The sequence below is a fragment of the Bubalus kerabau genome, chromosome 10 (genome assembly GCF_029407905.1).
Source record: "Bubalus kerabau isolate K-KA32 ecotype Philippines breed swamp buffalo chromosome 10, PCC_UOA_SB_1v2, whole genome shotgun sequence".
Taxonomy (NCBI): Eukaryota; Metazoa; Chordata; class Mammalia; order Artiodactyla; family Bovidae; genus Bubalus; species Bubalus kerabau.
In genome coordinates, this window is record NC_073633.1 from 10,618,032 (window position 1) to 10,636,158 (window position 18,127).

At 41.4% G+C, this 18,127-nt stretch overlaps 1 pseudogene; it reads left to right on the forward strand.

Moving 5' to 3' along the window:
• The first annotated feature begins 8,179 nt into the window (after positions 1-8,179).
• Positions 8,180-8,805, forward strand: LOC129620828 (clathrin light chain A-like; annotated as a pseudogene).
• The last annotated feature ends 9,322 nt before the right edge of the window (positions 8,806-18,127 follow it).

Genomic DNA, 18,127 nt, shown 5'->3' on the forward strand with positions numbered 1-18,127 from the left:
CATCTATTGAGATAATCATATGGTTTTTATTTTTCAATTTGTTAATGTGGTGTATTACATTGATTGATTTGCGGATATTGAAGAATCCTTGCATCCCTAGGATAAAGCCCACTTGGTCGTGTATCAACCATCCATACCAAGGAGCTCTGAGACTAGTTCTCACCAGCCCCTCAAGGTCAACATGCCAGAACCTAAACTTGTCACCTGCAGAAGCAGCACAACTTTTTTCTTTCGGTGATTCCTTCCGTCACCATCACCAAACACAAGACCTGGCTCAGGCCAGTTACTCACTGTGCTTTTTAGAAGAACAAATGAACAGCTATTCTATGCTCTAGATGAACAAAGATAAATAAGAGTCCCCCCACTGAAGGAGCAAACACCCTGAGCACAAAGACAGCATCTTAGTTTTGGTTCCCCCAGATGCAGGCCCTGGGTTAAGGATTTGGGTACAAGTCATTAATTTGGAAGGTAAAGGGAAATAGTGGTAGGGGAGCAAAAAAAGGGAGACTAGATTAGGAGAGCATACAATTAGAGTGTATTGTGGAGCCAGCTAGCACTTATCAAGCCAGGGAAACTCCAGGAGGCCAGACAGACACAGCTCAGATCCTGCCCCAAGACAGGCAAGCTAAGGTATTACACCCCAACTCCTATCAAGCTTTGGCTGAGGGCTAATCCTAGAGGGTATTACTTCCTGAGCCCCAGTAACAAGAGAAAGCCCTTGGGCAGCTGCAAGATGCACATCAAAAGGATAAGGGGAAATGGCTACTGCAAATACAGTGGAATATTTATGACACCTAAGGTGACCTCTGCAGAAGTGTGGAAAAGCAAATTCAGTGTAATGTGATAAGTCAGTAACAGGGCTCAGCTGATGTGAATCAGTCCCCACCTCATGACTTGGCTCAGCATGTCTATAAATGAACATTTGTTAAATAAGTGTACAAAGTACAACAAGAAATAGACCTGAGACAGCAACTATTTCCCAAAATGCATTTTCCACAGAAACTGGCTAGCATTTTACCTTCTTCTTTTTTTCTTAAGAAAACTACATTTCCCAGCCTCCTTAGCAGTTAGGTGAGGTCATGTGATTGAGTTCTCACCAATGGGATGTGGTCAAAAGGGATGTCACCACCTGCAGGCCTGGTCCACTAGACCCTGTCAAGCACAATCCTTCCTGCTTTCTTTTCTTCTGTCTTCATGAGATATTCTGAGGGCCTAAAAGATGGAAGGATTTGGGGTCCTTGAATTTGCCACTTGGAGAACTGCCTTGAGGAACAGTTTCATCAGGGGACAATTCATGTTGGACATTTGTTGCAAAGGAAGTAAATTTGTATTGGATGAGGCCACTGAGATTTTGGACCTGTTTGGTGGAGCAGCTAGCCTACCCTAACGCAGTGGGTATTCAGTACATATTTGTGAACACAGGGCTGAATGAATGCTAATTGGAAGGGATGGTCTATTTCACTCTGCTCGAAGTTGGCAATGCTAGCGGGAAGCTTGAGAAAAGTGGGGTTTTGACAATAGCTGAAGGGAAAGGTGAAATGACATGAATAATCAATTTCATTTCACTCCTAGGGTCGCCCAAGGCCAAGCCTGCTATCATCCTATAAGCAAGGCCTGTATTATTTAAATTTCCCCTGCAGAAATATGAGCCCATTTTGCTCTATCTTATCCCCAACAAAAGTGGAAAAGGTTTGGCTTCCTGCCTGCATAAAATTACCTCTCATACACTTCATGGTTTTTGTTAAGTCACCCTCTCAGCACTCCTAAGTTCTCATTTCATAAGTTAATATGGAGACTAGTTTTGCAATTTCAGCCCTTTGGAAAATCCTCTTTGCAAGAGAATCAGTGGCTGAGGTTAAATTTACATGGAGTGGTTTTTTCCAGAGTTGGTTAGCTGATCCTTCTCGTCTTCCTTGACTCCTCCTTGAAGGAAGGAGGCTGAGGCACACGACAGCCTAGAGATTTTCAAATGGAAATACAGAGCTTAAAATAATAGAAGTATTAGACACTAGCTTTTTGCTTTACACTCTTGGTCTTACTTGATTCTGGCAACAATCCTATAAATAAATCTTATTATTCCCATTTAACAGATGGGAAAACTGAGGCAGAAATACATAGATGAATTCATGGACAAAAGGTCACACAGCTGATATGTTGTGGGAACAGACAAATGTTCCCACATTTGAACAAAATGAACCCAGTGCTGTTCATTTTCACTATAATATGTTGTTCTGGTGCCACAAGCAGGTTATTTACTATTATAGTGTCCCCTCTTTCCTCCAAAAAAGATAAAGTCCTAACCCCAGCACCGAAGCGTATGAGCTTATTTAGAAATCGTATCTTTTGCAGACAATCAAGTTCAGATCAAGTTAGGGTTTGAGGAAGGGTGCTAATCCAATATGACTGGCATCAGAAAAAGGGGGAATTTGTACACAGATATGTACACAGGGAAGATCATGTGAAGACAGAGTGAAAGACGTCTGTAACCAAGGGAATCCAGAGGTGACCAGAAGCTAGGCGAGAATGATGGAGAAGATTCTCTGTCACAGCTCTCAGAAAGAAACAGCCCTGATTTCAAACTTCTAGCCTCCAGAACCATGAAACAATACATTTCTGTTGTTAAGCCACCGATCTGTGGTCCTTGGTTGCAGCAGCTCCAGGAAACTCATGCACTTAATGAGTGTATCTTGGAATCTCAGTGTTGTCATCTGCACAGAAGGAAGATGAGCAATGTCTAGTTTAGCAAGTTTCGGGGTCTGTTGAATGAGATGATACACACGCTGCACCAAGAAGGATGCAGTGTACCAAGTGCACTCAAAGGGCTCAGTCAGTAGCAGCGGTTATTATTAACATTGAAAGTGAAAGTCACTCAGTTGTGTCCTACTCTTTGCAACTCCATGGACAGTAGTCCACCAAGCTCCTCCGTCCATGGGATTTCCCAGGCAAGAATACTGGAGTGGATAGGCATTCCCTTCTTCTGGGGATCTTCCCAACCCAGGGATCAAACCTGAGTCTCCTGCATTGCAGGCAAATTCTTTATTGTCTGAGCCACCAGGGAAGCCCAATTATTGTGTATGAAAAACTCTCCCTATGACATTGCAGAAAAGCCACCAATGGTTTTTGTCCCTACCCCTTAATTACTCATGACTGAACAACTAACACTTCATTAATTATTTAACAAAATGAGTAGAAAGTCATTTATCTCACATGTTTGCATGAGGAATAAAAGAAAGTATCTAAGTTAAAGTTATTACTCCACTGTCTATTTCTGTTCAGCTGCAAAGAGACATGATTATTTGCCCACATGGTCTTATTTCTTGCTGATGAAATGTTTATGAAGCTGTGACCCATGTGTCCTGTCTCTAAGCAGGGTTTCAGTCTCACAGACACAGTCCAACAACCAAAAACCATTTTCAGTATAATCCAAGTCCTTTAAACCTGTTTCTCCGGCACAGTGCAGCAGCACCTTTCAAAGGTCCCTCTCTGTTCCCACATTCTGCAGCCCACTCCTTAGCTTCCAGCTCCCAGTTTCTCAAAAAAGTGCCACCTTCTGCCCTCTTCCACTCTCTTCTGTCTCCCTAGTGTCTCTTCCTCCCCATCCATATTCTGTATTCCTGTCCCTACTCTGACCATGAATGATAGAAGTTAAATCATGAGGCAAAGATGAAAGAAGGCAGGGTACCACCACTCTCTAGCGGCAGCAGAAGATGAAACTCTGCGAGCACTTGTGGCTTCATCATTCTTTGTCCCGTTACAAGGAGTGCATCCCCGTCAAGCCATGCAATGAGATAGGGCTGATTTGATGAAAGGACAATGTCAAAAGTACAGTCAATATGATCTGAATTTAAATTCTATATCTGGAAAATGCTATCTGGGCATGGTACTTAACTTCTCTGAACCTCTGAATGCTTATCTGCAAAATGAGGCTACAAATGCACATTTCACAGGGTATGCTGAGGATTAGATGAGATCACAAATGTGAATCACTTGGCCAGAGCAGACACATGCTTGCTGTTAATAATAGCTACTGATTTATGAAACAAGCTTGATTCAGAGGATAATAGCAGCATGCAAATTTAGTTTTATTTGGTGGTGTCCCTTTTTTATTTTTAAAAATTTATTTATTTTTAAATTGAAGGATAAATGCTTTACAGACTTGTGTTGGCTTCTGCCAAACATCAGCTTGAATCAGCCATAGGTGTACATATGTCCCCTCCCTCTTGAACCTCCCTCCATCCCCATCCCGCCCCTCTAGGTTGTTACAGAGTCCCTGATTGGGTTCCCTGAGTCATATAGCAAATTCCCACTGGCTACCTATTTTACATATGGTAATACAAGTTTTCATGTTACTCTCTCCATACATCCCACCCTCTCCTTGATTCAGAGGATATCAGTAGCATGCAAGTTTAGTTTTATTGGTGGCATCCCTTTAAATGTATCTTTTAAGGTAAGTTCTCTTCCTTCCCCTGGAAGAAATTCAGGATGGGCTCCAAGATTTTTTCTGGTCATTCTTAGATAATAAAATTCCTTCAATCAATCCGATTGCCCAAACAACCTGATTACAGTGGTTTAAATGTCTAGTCCAGTGCATGGATCATAATTTTTCCCTCTTCTCTGGCAGGCTAGCTACTTACAGGGAGAATAATAACTTAGGTACCCTTTCTCCTGCCTGCTCTATGCGTCCATCCCTCTCCAGCCTTGCTGATCTAGGCTCTGCTCCACAAGGGCTGGAGCTACTAGAGGAGGAAGGAGGAAGATACGTTTGATTTGCTTAGAAAAGGAATGCTTTGATTGGTGTTGCAAATGGGCTCTTAGATGGCAATTCTTCAGAAGTCCTCCCACTCTTGTTGCTGGGAACAGCAACCTCATTGTCCAAAGACCTCTCATGACCTTCCCCTTCCTAGAGATAAAGCCAAGAAACCAGAGCATGGCCTTCAAGAATCCAGTGGGTGGCCCCATACCACACTTTCAGGCTTACCGCCTGCCTGCTCTTCCAGCTCCCATCACGTAGTCTTCATTGCAGCTTCATGAAACATGCAGCTCTTTCCAGAACAGATCAGCCTCTTTTACACACTCCAGGCTATGTATTTGTAAAGGCAAATCCCTCCTCCTAGAACCCACGTCTCTTTCCTATTTCTGGCAAAGGGTAGCCCTTCTGTGAAGATATCAACTAAAACACTGTATAATGGGGTTTATACAGCGGTGGCTCAGTGGTAAAGAATCCTCATGACAATGCAGGAGACATGGGCTCGATCCCTCGTCCAGGAAGCTCCCATATGCCATGTGGCAAAAGCCACCACAACGATTGACACTGTGCTCTAGAGCCCGAGAACCACAACTGCTCAGCCCAAGCGCTATAAAAATGAATCCCATGGGCTCCGGAGCCCGTGCTCTGCAGCAAGAGGAGCACCACGAGAAGCCCGTGCACCATCAAAGCCCACACAGCCACAAAGACCCAGCACAGCCAAGAACAAAGAAATAAATCATACTAAAACAGTTTGACAAAGGAGCCCTTCCACCTAAGTGAGGCAATACATACATTAATCAATAGTGTTCGGGCAGCCAGCTAGCCATTTGAGGAAAAACACCTGATGCAAAATTTCTCAGTATTTAATGGTGGAGTGTTGTTTTTCTTTGATGACTAGTGAGGCTGAATATATAGTTCACTTATTCATTGTTGGGTTTTCGCTTTTGTGACTTGCTTCCTTTTCAAGTCAAACTTGACTATTCGTTGATTTCTTATTGATTGGTAAGAGGATTTTGAACACTGAGGGCATTAGCTCTGTATCTGTTATGTATGGTGCAGGCCCCTGCCCCCCTCCATCTGTGCACTTTCATTTTAATTTAGTCCATGGTGTTGTTTAATAAGTTACAATCTTAAACTTTTATGCCACTAGATCTGTTAATCTTTTCCTTCATGACTTCTGATTTTGCTGTCATGCTTGGAAAGTCTTTATCCAACTCATGGCTATATGAATATTCTTCTAAATTCTCATCTTATGCATTAATTATTTGCTTTCTCCCCAGTTTTATGGAGACATAATTGATATGTAATACTGTGTAAGTTTAAAGTATACAATGTAATCCTTTGATAAATGTACATATTTTGAAATGATTACAATAAGGATAGTTAACATTCATTATCTCACATAGTTTTTTTTTCTTGTGATGAGAACTTTAAAGATCTACTCTCTTAGCCATTTTCAAATCTACAATAGAGTACTGTTAACTGTAGTCACCATGGCATATATTATATCCCCAGAACTTATTTATCTCATAGATAGAAGTTTGTACTTTTTGGCTCCCTTCACTCCTTTACCACACCTTTCACCCTCTGCCCTTGCCAATTACCAATCTGTTTTCTGTTTCTATGAATTCACTTTTTAAAGAGTCTGCTTATAAGTGAGATCATACATTCTATGTCTTTCTCTGTCTGACTTATTGTACTTAGCAATGCTCTCAAGGTCCATCCTTGTCGCAAATGGTGGTGTTTCCTTCCTTTCATGCCTGAATAATATTCCTGTGTGTGTTGTATTTCCTTTATCCATTCATCTGTTGATGGACACTTAGGTTGTTTCCATATCTTGGCTATTGTGAATACCGCTGCAATGAGCATGGTGGTACCAGGATACCTCCTAGATGGTGTTTCTATTGTATCCAAGGGCCGTTTGCCTTGATCAAATGGTAGTCCTGGTTTTGAGTTTCTGAAGAACTTCCTTAGTGCTTTCCATAGTGCCTATACCATAATTATTTGCTTTTAATTATTTAACTCTTCAGAGAGAAAAGGACCTAAGCAACACTAAACTCTGCCAAGAAAATCATCCCCACCATACCCAGCAGCCCCAGCATGTCAGCAGAAGACCCCAGTAGCCAACAGAATAAAACAGACCAAATAATGGTGCCCTGGAGACCTGCCTTATCATGGTCAGGTGGGAAATTGAAAAACATGAACTCTCCTTTCTTCTCCAAACATTCCTGCCCCTGTCCCAGTCCCAGGAAGATTAGATCCAAAGACAGGAAGAGAGTGGGACGTCCCAGAGGCAGACTGCTTGCACTTCCTCAATCCCACATAGCGACAGAAGACAAACCAAAAAAAAAACCAGACTATCCCCCCGTCCTCATCTTGAGGTCCTCAAGTCACAGGCCTGGCACAAGTTGAAAATGGGAGATAATTTTGAATCAGACACTATGTTAGATTTTGAATAGACTGTAATATGTAACTACAATTACAGGGAAATTATGTCATCTGTTCAAAGTCTCTTCAAAGGATCTGATCTCTATCGAGAGAGATTTTGAGCATGTTTCAAAGGTGACATCATTTCATTTGTGTCCCTCCTTTAATCAATAACATTTTTAAAAAAGAGAGTACAATGCAAAATAGCTAGAGAGTTCCAGACTTTACAGGCATATCCAAAACTCTCCACAAGAAAAGAGGGATATTTACTTCTCCTCGTTATTAAACCAAAATACCAAGCTTCACTCTGATTATACTAACTTGATTAGGCCTGAAACAACCAGCATTGCCAAGGCAACAGTCAGTCCTGCTCCCTCCTCCAGTTTGTCTCTGAGAGCAGGTGCAAGCACAGCAGCCGCTGCCAGACTCGGGCGTCTGCCAGTCAGTTGGTGCGTCTATTGAAAAGCAGAGACATCACTTTGCCAACAAAGGTCTGTCTAGTCAGAGCTATGGTTTTTCCATAGTCATGTATGGATGTGAGAGTTGGACTATAGAGAAGGCTGAGTGCCGAAGAATTGATGCTTTTGAACTGTGATGTTGGAGAAGACTCTTGCAAGCCCCTTGGACTGCAAGGAGATCCAACCAGTCAATCCTAAAGGAAATCAGTCGTGCATATTCATTGGAAGGACTGATGCTGAAGCTGAAGTGCCAATACTTTGGCCACCTGTTGGGAAGAACTAGCTCATTGGAAAAAACCCTGATGCTGGGAAAGATTGAGGGCAGGAGGAGAAGGGGACAACAGAGAATGAGATGGCTGGATGGCATCACTGACTCAATGGACATGAGTTTGAGTAAGTTCCAGGAGTTGGTGATGGACAGAGAGGCCTGGCATGCTACACTCCATGGGGTCAGAGTCAGGCATGACTGAGCGACTGAACTGAACTGAAAGTTGGTGCTGGCTGGTTGGTGTATCTCTGAAAAGTCAATGCCGTTGAACCTCCTGCCATGGCTGAGTAAGATCCGTTCAGTGCCCCCTATGGTGGTCCTGCCCTGGAGAACCGAGAGGCTGGCAAAGAGGACCCTGCCATGGCCTTCTTGGCATAGCAGGAGAGTGAGATTGTGGGCATCGAGAACAACGAGACCTTCACCATCCTGGAGGGTGGCGCCCCTGGACCCATGGCAGTCCAGATGCTGATGATGGAGTGATGAATAGCGAATACTACCAGGAGACTACTGGGCCGACAGACAGTTACACAGCTATTTCACAAGTGGATCTGTTGCACTCAGACAGAGCCTGAAAGTATCCCGTAAAGGAGAGAAGAGCAAGCTGAATGCTTGGAAGCCCTTGATGCCAATTCTTAGAAGCAGGAAGCAGAGTAGAAAGAAAAAGCCATCAAGGATCTGGACAAGTGGTGTGCGAGGCAGGCTGGCAGCTCCAGAAGACAAAAGCCAACAACAGGGCAGCGGAAGAAGCCTTTGTACATGACATTGAGGAGTTGTCCCCAGGCACTGAGTGGGAACGGGCGGCCCAGCTGTGTGACTTTAACCCTAAGTCCAGCAAGCAGGCCAAAGACATCTCCCATGGGCATTCTGTCCTCATCGCCCTCAAGCAGGGCCCCCTGGTGCAGTGAAGAGCCACAGGTCTACAATATCTTAATACTCAGTGAAGCTCTTCACGGTAATTGCATTAATTATGTTGAGTTGTTTTGGACCAAATCTTTTGTCTTTAGAGTTGATCATTCTTTGTGATTGCACGTTTCCTTCAACTGTGTTCTCCCTGGCATTCAAAGAGGAGGGGAGGTGGTGGCAGAGGAAGGGAGGGAGGCATAGGCAGCCTCAACCTATGCTTTTGTGTATTATTTTGAGAATAAATTTGTTTAAAACAATAAAAAAATAAATAAGTCTGACCTGATTGGCTTAAGCTAGGTTTCTACCATCCCTGAGCCAATCACTGAAATGGAGCAGATGTCTCTAGTCCAGTAAGAATTCACCCCTGGAGAAAGTGAAGAAAATGAAAGTCACTCAGTGGTGTCCCACTCTTTGTGACCCCATGGACGATACAGTCCATGGAATTCTCCAGGCCAGAATACTGGAGTGGGTAGCCATTCCCTTCTCCAGGGTATCTTCCCAATCCAGGGCTTGAACCCAGGTCCCCCAAATTGCAGACGGATCCTTCACCAGCTTAGCCACCAGGGAAGCCCCTGGAGAAGGGGAAGGCTAATGGGGAATGGAAGAGACAATAAATAGAATCACTCCCTGCCTATCCCTCTGGTCAGTGAGGTCTCTTGGCCCTCCCCATTTCATTTTCACTCAGTCTGAGGCCTGGAGCACAGTGTAATTCTAGCTGAAATCATGTTTAGGAAGCTGTTTATTTAACCAGCGGGGAGGCCAGCTATTACAAGCTAACAACCCAAAGAAACATTTTCTTTCCCCATTGAAATCCAAAAACCCTGCCAAAGGAAGCTTGGCTGGGTCCCTAGGCCTTTCTCCCCAGCTCAGCCCCCGTCTCTGCAGGCGACAGGGTCCCACACTAAGTGATAATTCACATTTGTAAACTACTTTGCAATTTGCAAAGGGCTTTCACATCCATTATGCCATTTAATCAACAAGGGGTGCTGGGGGAGGATGCTGGTTTGGATGCTGCTCTCAGGATTTCATAAGCATGCTGTATTAGGAGTGGAAAGAAGAAATTATGCATGAGACTCTGTGAGGCTAGTATGGGTATGTAGTTGGAGGGCTACAAAGGGGCATTAGAGTTTCTGTCTCCCCTCCGCCTTTTGTTAACTGACTCCATTCCTTTGAAGTTCTCAGTATCCCCTACTGAATATGGATTTAGGTCTTAGTGATTTGTTACCCAAGATGTGTGCCCTGGCTGTAAAAATGGCCCCTGACCTAAGGAAGACTAACTGGATGCTCATTCTTCTGAGAATCTGAATTTGCATGAGAATCACACACAAAAAGGGGGGCATTCTGATGATGCTTTACCTTACTTCTTTATAATCCAGTTTTCTCCGTGAGCTTCCTGTCTTTAAATTGGATGAATAAGACATTGTGAGTACCACAGGCATGGTACTGAAGAATCCCCAGATGTCCTCTCAAGGAAAAGCCTAGGGATAAAAAACACACATTGGGGATAAGAATGGAAGGGAGACGGAACCAAGCAACAGAGACCTACAGATACTAAATAACTGTCGTTCAGTTGCTCAGTTGAATCCGACTCTTTGCAACCCCATGGACTGCAGAATGCCAGGCTTCCCTGTCCTTCACCATCTCCCAGAGTTTGCTCAAACTCATGTCCATTGCATCGGTGATGCCATCCAACCAACTTGTCATCTATCATCCCCTTCTCTTCCTGTCCTCAATCTTTCCCAGCATCAGTGTCTTTTCTAACGAGTCAGTTCTTTGCATCAGGTGGCCAAAATATTGGAGCTTCACCTTTAGCATAGGTCCTTCCAATGAATATGGAGGACTGATTCCCTTAGGATTGACTGGTTGGATCTCCTTGCAGCCCAAGGGACTCTCAAGAGTCTTCTCCAACACCACAGTTCAAAAGCATCAATTCTTCAGCACTCAGCCTTCTTTATGGTCCAACTCTCACATCCATACATGACTACTGGAAAACCATAGCTTTGACTAGACGGACCTTTGTTGGCAAAGTAATGTCTCTGCCCTTTAATACACTATCTAGGTTTAATACACCATCTAGCTTTTCTTCCAAAGAGCAAGCATCTTTTAATGTCATGGCTGAAGTCACCATCTGCAGTGATTTTGGAGCCCAAGAAAATAAAGTCTGTCACTGTTTCCATTGTTTCCCCATCTATTTGCCATGAAGTGATGGGACCAGATGCCATAATCTTCATTTTTTGAATATTGAGTTTTAAGCCAGCTTTTTCACTCTCCTCTTTCACCTGCAACAAGAGTCTCTTTAGTTCTTCTTCACTTTCTGCCATAAGTGTGGTGTCATCTGCATATCTGAGGTTACTGATATTTCTCTCGGCAATCTTGATTCCAGCTTGTGCGTCATCTAGCCCAGCATTTTGCATGATGTACTCTGCACATAAATTAAATATACAGCCTTGACATACTCCTTTCCCAATTTGGAACCAGTCTGTTGTTCCATGTCTGGTTCTAACTGTTGCTTCTTGACTTGCATACAGGTTTTGTACAGGGAAGGTAAGGTGATCTGGTATTCCCATCTCTTTAAGAATTTTCCACATTTTGTTATGATCCACACAGTCAAAGGCTTTAGTGTAGTCAATGAAGCAGATGCTTTCCTGGAACTCTTGCTTTTTATATGATCCAGTGGATGTTGGCAATTTGATCGCTGGTTCCTCTGCTTTTTCTAAATCTAGCTTGAACATCTGGAAGTTCTCGGTTCATGTACTGTTGAAGCCTAGATTGGAGAATTTTGAGCATTACTTTGCTAGAATGTGAAATGAATGCAGTTGTGCAGTAGAACATTCTTTGACACTACCCTTCTATGGGATTGGAATGGAAACTGATCTTTTCCAGTCCTGTGGCCACTGCTGAGTTTTCCAAATTTGCTGGCATATTGAGTGCAGCAATTTAATAGCAGCATCTTTTAGGATTTGAAATAGCTCAGCTGGAATTCCATCACCTCCACTAGCTTTGTTAGAAGTGATGCTTCCTAAGGCCCACTTGACTTCATACTCCAGGATATCTGTCTTCAGATGAGTGATCATATCATCGTAGTTATCTGGGTCATGAAGATCTTTTTTGTATAGTTCTGTGTATTCTCGCGACCTCTTCTTAATCTCTTCTGCTTCTGTTAGGTCCATACCATTTCTGTCCTTTATTGTGCCCATTTTTGCATGAGATGTTCCCTTGGTATCTCTAATTTTCTTGAAGAAATTTCTAGTCTTCCCCATTCTATTGTTTTCCTCTATTTCTTTACATTGTTCACTTAGGAAGGCTTTCTTATCTCTCCTTGCTATTCTTTGGAAGTCTGCATTCAGATGGGCATATCTTTAAACAACTGGATAACCATCATCCAGTCAATCCTAGAGATACAGATAACTAGATAAACATCATCCAACTGACAAGAGTTCAAGTCCAAGGGCAGAGATTTCCTCCCACCAAAATTAGCTACCCAAGTTTTTTTCTTTGAATGCTAATAGCCATATCCCTCATACAGATTTCAACCTCCACCAGGGCCCATTCCTCTCTCTAGATCGTGAAGGTAGAGACCGTGCTGTTTCACCCACTATTATTAATATATACCTGAGTTACAGTATCATATTAGTTTCAAGTGTACAATATAGTGATTTAGTATTTTTGCACATTATATTCCATTTAAAATTATTATAAAATACTGGCTATATACCTTGCACACTCTACAATATACCCTTACAGCTATGTTATGTATAGTATTTTGTTGGGCTTCCCTGGATGCTCAGATGGTAAAGAATCTGCCTGCAATGCAGGAGACCAGGGTTCAATTCCTGGGTTGAGAAAATTACCTGGAGAAGGGAATGGCTACGCATGCCAGAATTCTTCTTGCTTAGAGAATTCCATGGACAGAGGAGCCTGGCAGGCTACAGTCCATGAGGTCACAGAGAGTCAGACAAAAAAGCAGCTAACAAGATAGCAGTTTATACCTCTTAATCCCCTGCCCTTGTCTCATGCCCCTGCCATTCCCTCTCCCACCTAGTTTGTTCTCCATATCTGTGAGTCTGTTTCTGTCTTCTTATATCTGTCCCTTTGATTTAATCTTTAGATTCCTCATATAAGTAGAATATATGGAATAATATATTTGTCTTTTCTCTGTGTGAATCATTTCACTAAGCATTATAAATTCCAGGTCCATCCATGTTGCTACACACACACACACACACACACATATATATATATACACACACACATACCAGGAGTTGAATTGCCAGATTACATGTTACTTCTACTTTTAGTTTTTTGAGGAATCTCCATACTGTTTTACATAATTGCTGAATCAATTTACACTCCCATCAACAGTATGCTGCTGCTGCTGCTGCTAAGTCACTTCAGTCGTGTCCAACTCTGTTCGACCCCATAGACAGCAGCCCACCAGGCTCCCCCGTCCCTGGGATTCTCCAAGCAAGAACACTGGAGTGGGGTGCCATTCCCTTCTCCAATGCATGCAAGTGAAAAGTGAAAGTGAAGTCGCTCAGTCGTGTCCGACTCTTAGCGACCCCATGGACTGCAGCCCACCAGGCTCCTCTGTCCATGGGATTTTCCAGGCAAGAGTACTGGAGTAGGGTGCCATTGCCTTCTCTACAACAGTATACAAGTGTTCCCTTTTCTCCACGTTCTCACCAACATTTGTTATTTGTTGTCTTTTTGATGATAGCTATTCTGACAGAAGTGAGGTGATATGTCATTGTGGCTTTGATTTGCAAATCTCTGGTAACTAGTAATGTTGAGCATCTTTTCGTGTGCCTGTTGGCCATCTGTATATTCTTTGAGAAAATGTCTGTTCATATTTTCTGCACATTTTTTAATTGGGTTGTTTTCATTTTTTTTTTTGATGTTAGATTGTGTGAGCTGCTTATATATTTTAGATATTAACTCTTTATCAATTATATCATTTGCAAGTATTTTCTTCCGCTCAGTAGGTTGTCTTTGCCTTTTGTCAGTGGTTTCTGCCTACATTTTCTTCTAGGAGTTTAATGGTTTCTTGTCTTACATTTAGGTCTTTAATCCATTTTGAGTTTATTTTTGTATATGAAGTAAGAAATGTTCTAGTTTCATTCTTTTACATGTAGCTGTTCAGTTTTCCCAGCACCACTCCTTGAAGATACTCTTTTCTCCATAGTGTATTCCTGCCTTCTTTATTATAGATTAACTGACCACAAGAGTCTGGGTCAATAGACCACAGGGGTTTATTTCTGGACTCTATTCTGTTCCATTGATCTTTATCCCTGTTTTGTGCCATATTATACTATTTTGATTATTGTACCTTTGTAGTATAGTCTGAAGTCAGGGTATGTGATACTTCTAGCTCTGATCTTTTTTCTTAAGTTTACTTTGGCTCTTCAGGGTCTTTTGTGTGTCCATTCATGTTTTCAAATTATTTGTTTTAGTTCTGTGAAAAAATGCCCTTGGTATTTTGATAGGAATTGCATGAAGTCTGTAGATTGCCTTAGGGAGTATGGTCATTTTTTTTTTTTTTTGAAAGGGTTTGGAAGATCCCCTAGAGGAGGGCATGGCAACCCACTCCAGTGTTCTTGCCTGAAGAATCCCATGGACAGAGGACCCTGGCAGGCTACAGTCCATGGAATCACAGAGTCTGAAGTGACTTAGCATGCATGCATGATGTTAGCTATGGGTTTGTCATATATGGCTTTTATTATGGTGACCATGTTTATGCCCACTTTCTGGAGAGTCGTTGTCATGAATTGAGGTTGAAATTCTCTAGTTTTTTCTGCATGTATTGATACAATCATGTGATTTTTCTTCTTCAATTTGTCAATGTGGTATATCACATTGATTGATTTGTAGATATTGAATCATCCTTGCATCCCTGGGAAAAATCCTGCTTTATCATGGTGTGTAACCTTTTAAATGTATTGTTAAATTGATTTGCTAATATTTTGTTAAGATTTTTTGCATCTTTGTTCATTAGTGATGTTGGCCTGTAATTTTCTTTTCTTGTCATATCTTTGTCTGATTTTGGTATCAGGGAGAGGTTGACCTTCTACAATGAGTTCAGAATCATTCCTTCAATTTTTTGGAATATTTTGAGAAGAACAGATGTTAATGCTTCTATAAATATTTGCTTGTTGGGAGTTTTTATTGATTCAATTTCATGTTTGGTATGCGATTCATTTGTCTTAAGGTGGAATGTTACATTATTGATTAGAGCTCTTTTATTTAACATCGACATTTATAGCTATACCTTTCTCTCTGAACGCTGCTTTTGCTGCATCCTGTAAGTTATTGTATGTTATGTTTTTATTTTTATTTATCTGTGAGGAGCAATATAAACCACTACAATTACATATAAGCTCAGGTAAATGACTGAATATTCTAAAGAGTTAACTTTTTCTAAACTGGTATTTCTACAATCACTTGTGACCCCAAGGACTCTATAGTCCATGGAATCCCAGGCCAGAATATTGAAGTGGGTAGCCTTTCCCTTCTCCAGGGGATCTTCCCAACCCAGGGATCAAACCCAGGTCTCCTGCATTGCAGGCAGATTCTTTACCAGCTGAGCCACAAGGGAAGCCCCATTGTATGTTATGTTTTAATTTTTATTTATCTGTGAGGAGCAATATAAACCACTGAAATTACATATATTCTAAAGAGTTAACTTGTTCTAAACTGGTATTTCTATAATCACTTGTTAAATACCAGTTAAAGTTTGGTATATTTACACTAAAAAGGAAAATTTTGTGATTAATAAGACTAAGGGAGATTTGTACATATTGATATAGAAAAGTTTCCATGATAAGATAAATGACAAAAGCAAGTTGCTCAACAGTTCTGTGGAGTAGAACCTCACTGTGGTTATCAAATGCTGTTTCACATATATTCTTGTTGAAGCACAGAAAATTTTTAATAAGATTATATAAAAACCTGCCCATACTGTCTCCACTGGAAGTGAGAATGAGAGGGTGCTCTAATGAGATAAACTCACATTAGCTGATATTGCTTATCTTGCTTTTATTTTTTTAAAAAATATTCTCACTGCACAAGTAGGATATAAAATGGCTTGTAAAGGAAAAAAAAAAAAAAACACAGAGAAAACAAAAGTGAATTGCCCCATCCCTGTTTTATCAAAGATGCAACTGCTACTAATAGTTTTGTATGAGTCCTTCCAGAAACTTTAATAGCTTCTATAGTAATAAAAAGAATTAATAAAATAGTAAAATTTTATTTTCTATGTTCCTTCATTTATACTTTGCAAACATTAGTGTTGCATTTATCCATCTATTTCATCATAAATTCAGTCATATATTTCATTTTTCTAACAAAAGGGAAAAGGATCTAACATATTTCTGGATAGAAACTTTCCTGCTACTCTTTATCCATATTTAGAAGAGGATTTAAGACTATTACTGTCAGAGCGTTTTAGTGTCCGTCTCTCAGGAAAGAAGAGTCAAGAGATTCATCGGTTTGTGGGCCCCAGTGGAAACAGTGTGGAGACATGGCACAGATCTAAGCCAAGAAGCCTAAGGGTTTATAAACACAGATCCACTATATCTACCATCTGGAGCATAGAATATGCACCCAATTATTGCCATTGAATGAACCAATATCTTTCTTGCCATTCCATATTGGCCTCCAAATATAAGTATTATTGAACATTTCCTATGTACCAGGCATTTTTCTCAGCACCTTACACACATCAACTTATTGAACTTCAGCAACAACCCCATCAAATGAACGCCATTGTTGTCCTTGTTTTTCAGGTGAGAAAACTGAAGTGCCTCAGGTGATGTATCTCCCCCAAGGCCTCACAGCTAACAAGTGACGGAACAGAGATTCACACCTGGTTCTGTTTGGTCCCAGAGTCCTTGTTCTTAGATATTAAACTGACTGCTTCTGGAGAAAGGCAGAGCATAAATACAGCATCGCAAGATTCAGCAAATAAAAACACGAAGCAGTTAAATTTAAATTCAGATAAACCAAATTATAGTGCGTGTACCATGCAATATTTGGAATACACTTACACTAAGAGAGTAATCGTTAACCTGAATTTTGAATGGAAATAGGTGTCTTACATTTTAATTGGCAACCTTACATAGATACATAGAGAGAGCCAGACGTGGACTTGGAGAACAAGGAGGGTTAGAGACTCAAAGTAGGTTTTCTTGACTGATGTCCCTACTTGTTCTATTCTCTGTAAAGGTTTTCTTTTTTCCTTTGCAAAGATATTAACATGAAGAACAATAGAAAAAATATATTAATGTATCACTTATGGAAGGTAGAACAGACAGCCCATCTTCATTCCATCTCCTCTTTTTCTTCTCTCTCTCTTGCACACACACACACACACACACACACGATGGTAACACAGTGCTCCTTGGTAAATACTGAATTAAAGAATGAAACTCGAGACTGAGGCATAAAGTCTCCTGCTTCTTTCCTGTTTTAAGTCTTGTGACCTTATACTAAATCATATTTGCATGGGTAGCAGGGGGAGGTGGGAACCTTGGCTGGAGGCACGGCACAGGGGAAAGAGATAGCTGGGACCCCAGGGGCACCGAACCCCTAAACTACCTGCCTCTCACTGGGGACACCTCGGCTGACCCAGCCCCAAGGGGCAAGGCCCACACAGGTAACCTTGATGGGGAAGGGGAATACAGGAGGTAAAACACCTTTTTCTGACACTCTGTGGCCCCTATCCTGCCACTGGCCAAGGGTAGCCCTATAGAGAGAGGCCTTAGTCTCTGACCAGTCAAACTGGTCACTTCCCTCCTTGGAAGAGCTGGTGTAAGAAGAGGGAAATAGAGAGGGAGAATATGGGGAGAAAATATAAAATCTCCCTCCTCCAGCCTTTCTACTTCTAATTCGATAACAGAGCTAGTCTCTTACAAGAACATCATTCATTACAACATACAAAGCACTTTCACTTTAGCCTCCAAATTGTCTATTGATTTTTGCCTAAAAGAAATTAGCCTCTAATATGACAACTTTCCCATCAACAGTCTAAAATGCTTGCCTTATGGAATTAGCACCCTATTAACCTGACCATCTCTTTAAGTGTTTTTCTTCTTCAAAAATTATAATTAAATACCATTGCCAACCAGAATTATTTAGACAGCACTTTGCACATTAATGTCTACTCAATTTTCATTCCCATGGCTAGAATTTTAATCCCCAATGAAGCTCAGAAAGATGTCGTTTCTCTCTTTAAAATTGTTTTGTTGTTGTTGTTGTTTCCTTATTTTTCACCTTTCTTTATTCCAAGTGTATTCTCTGAGCTCCAAGACAGGGGAATAAGGAAGACAC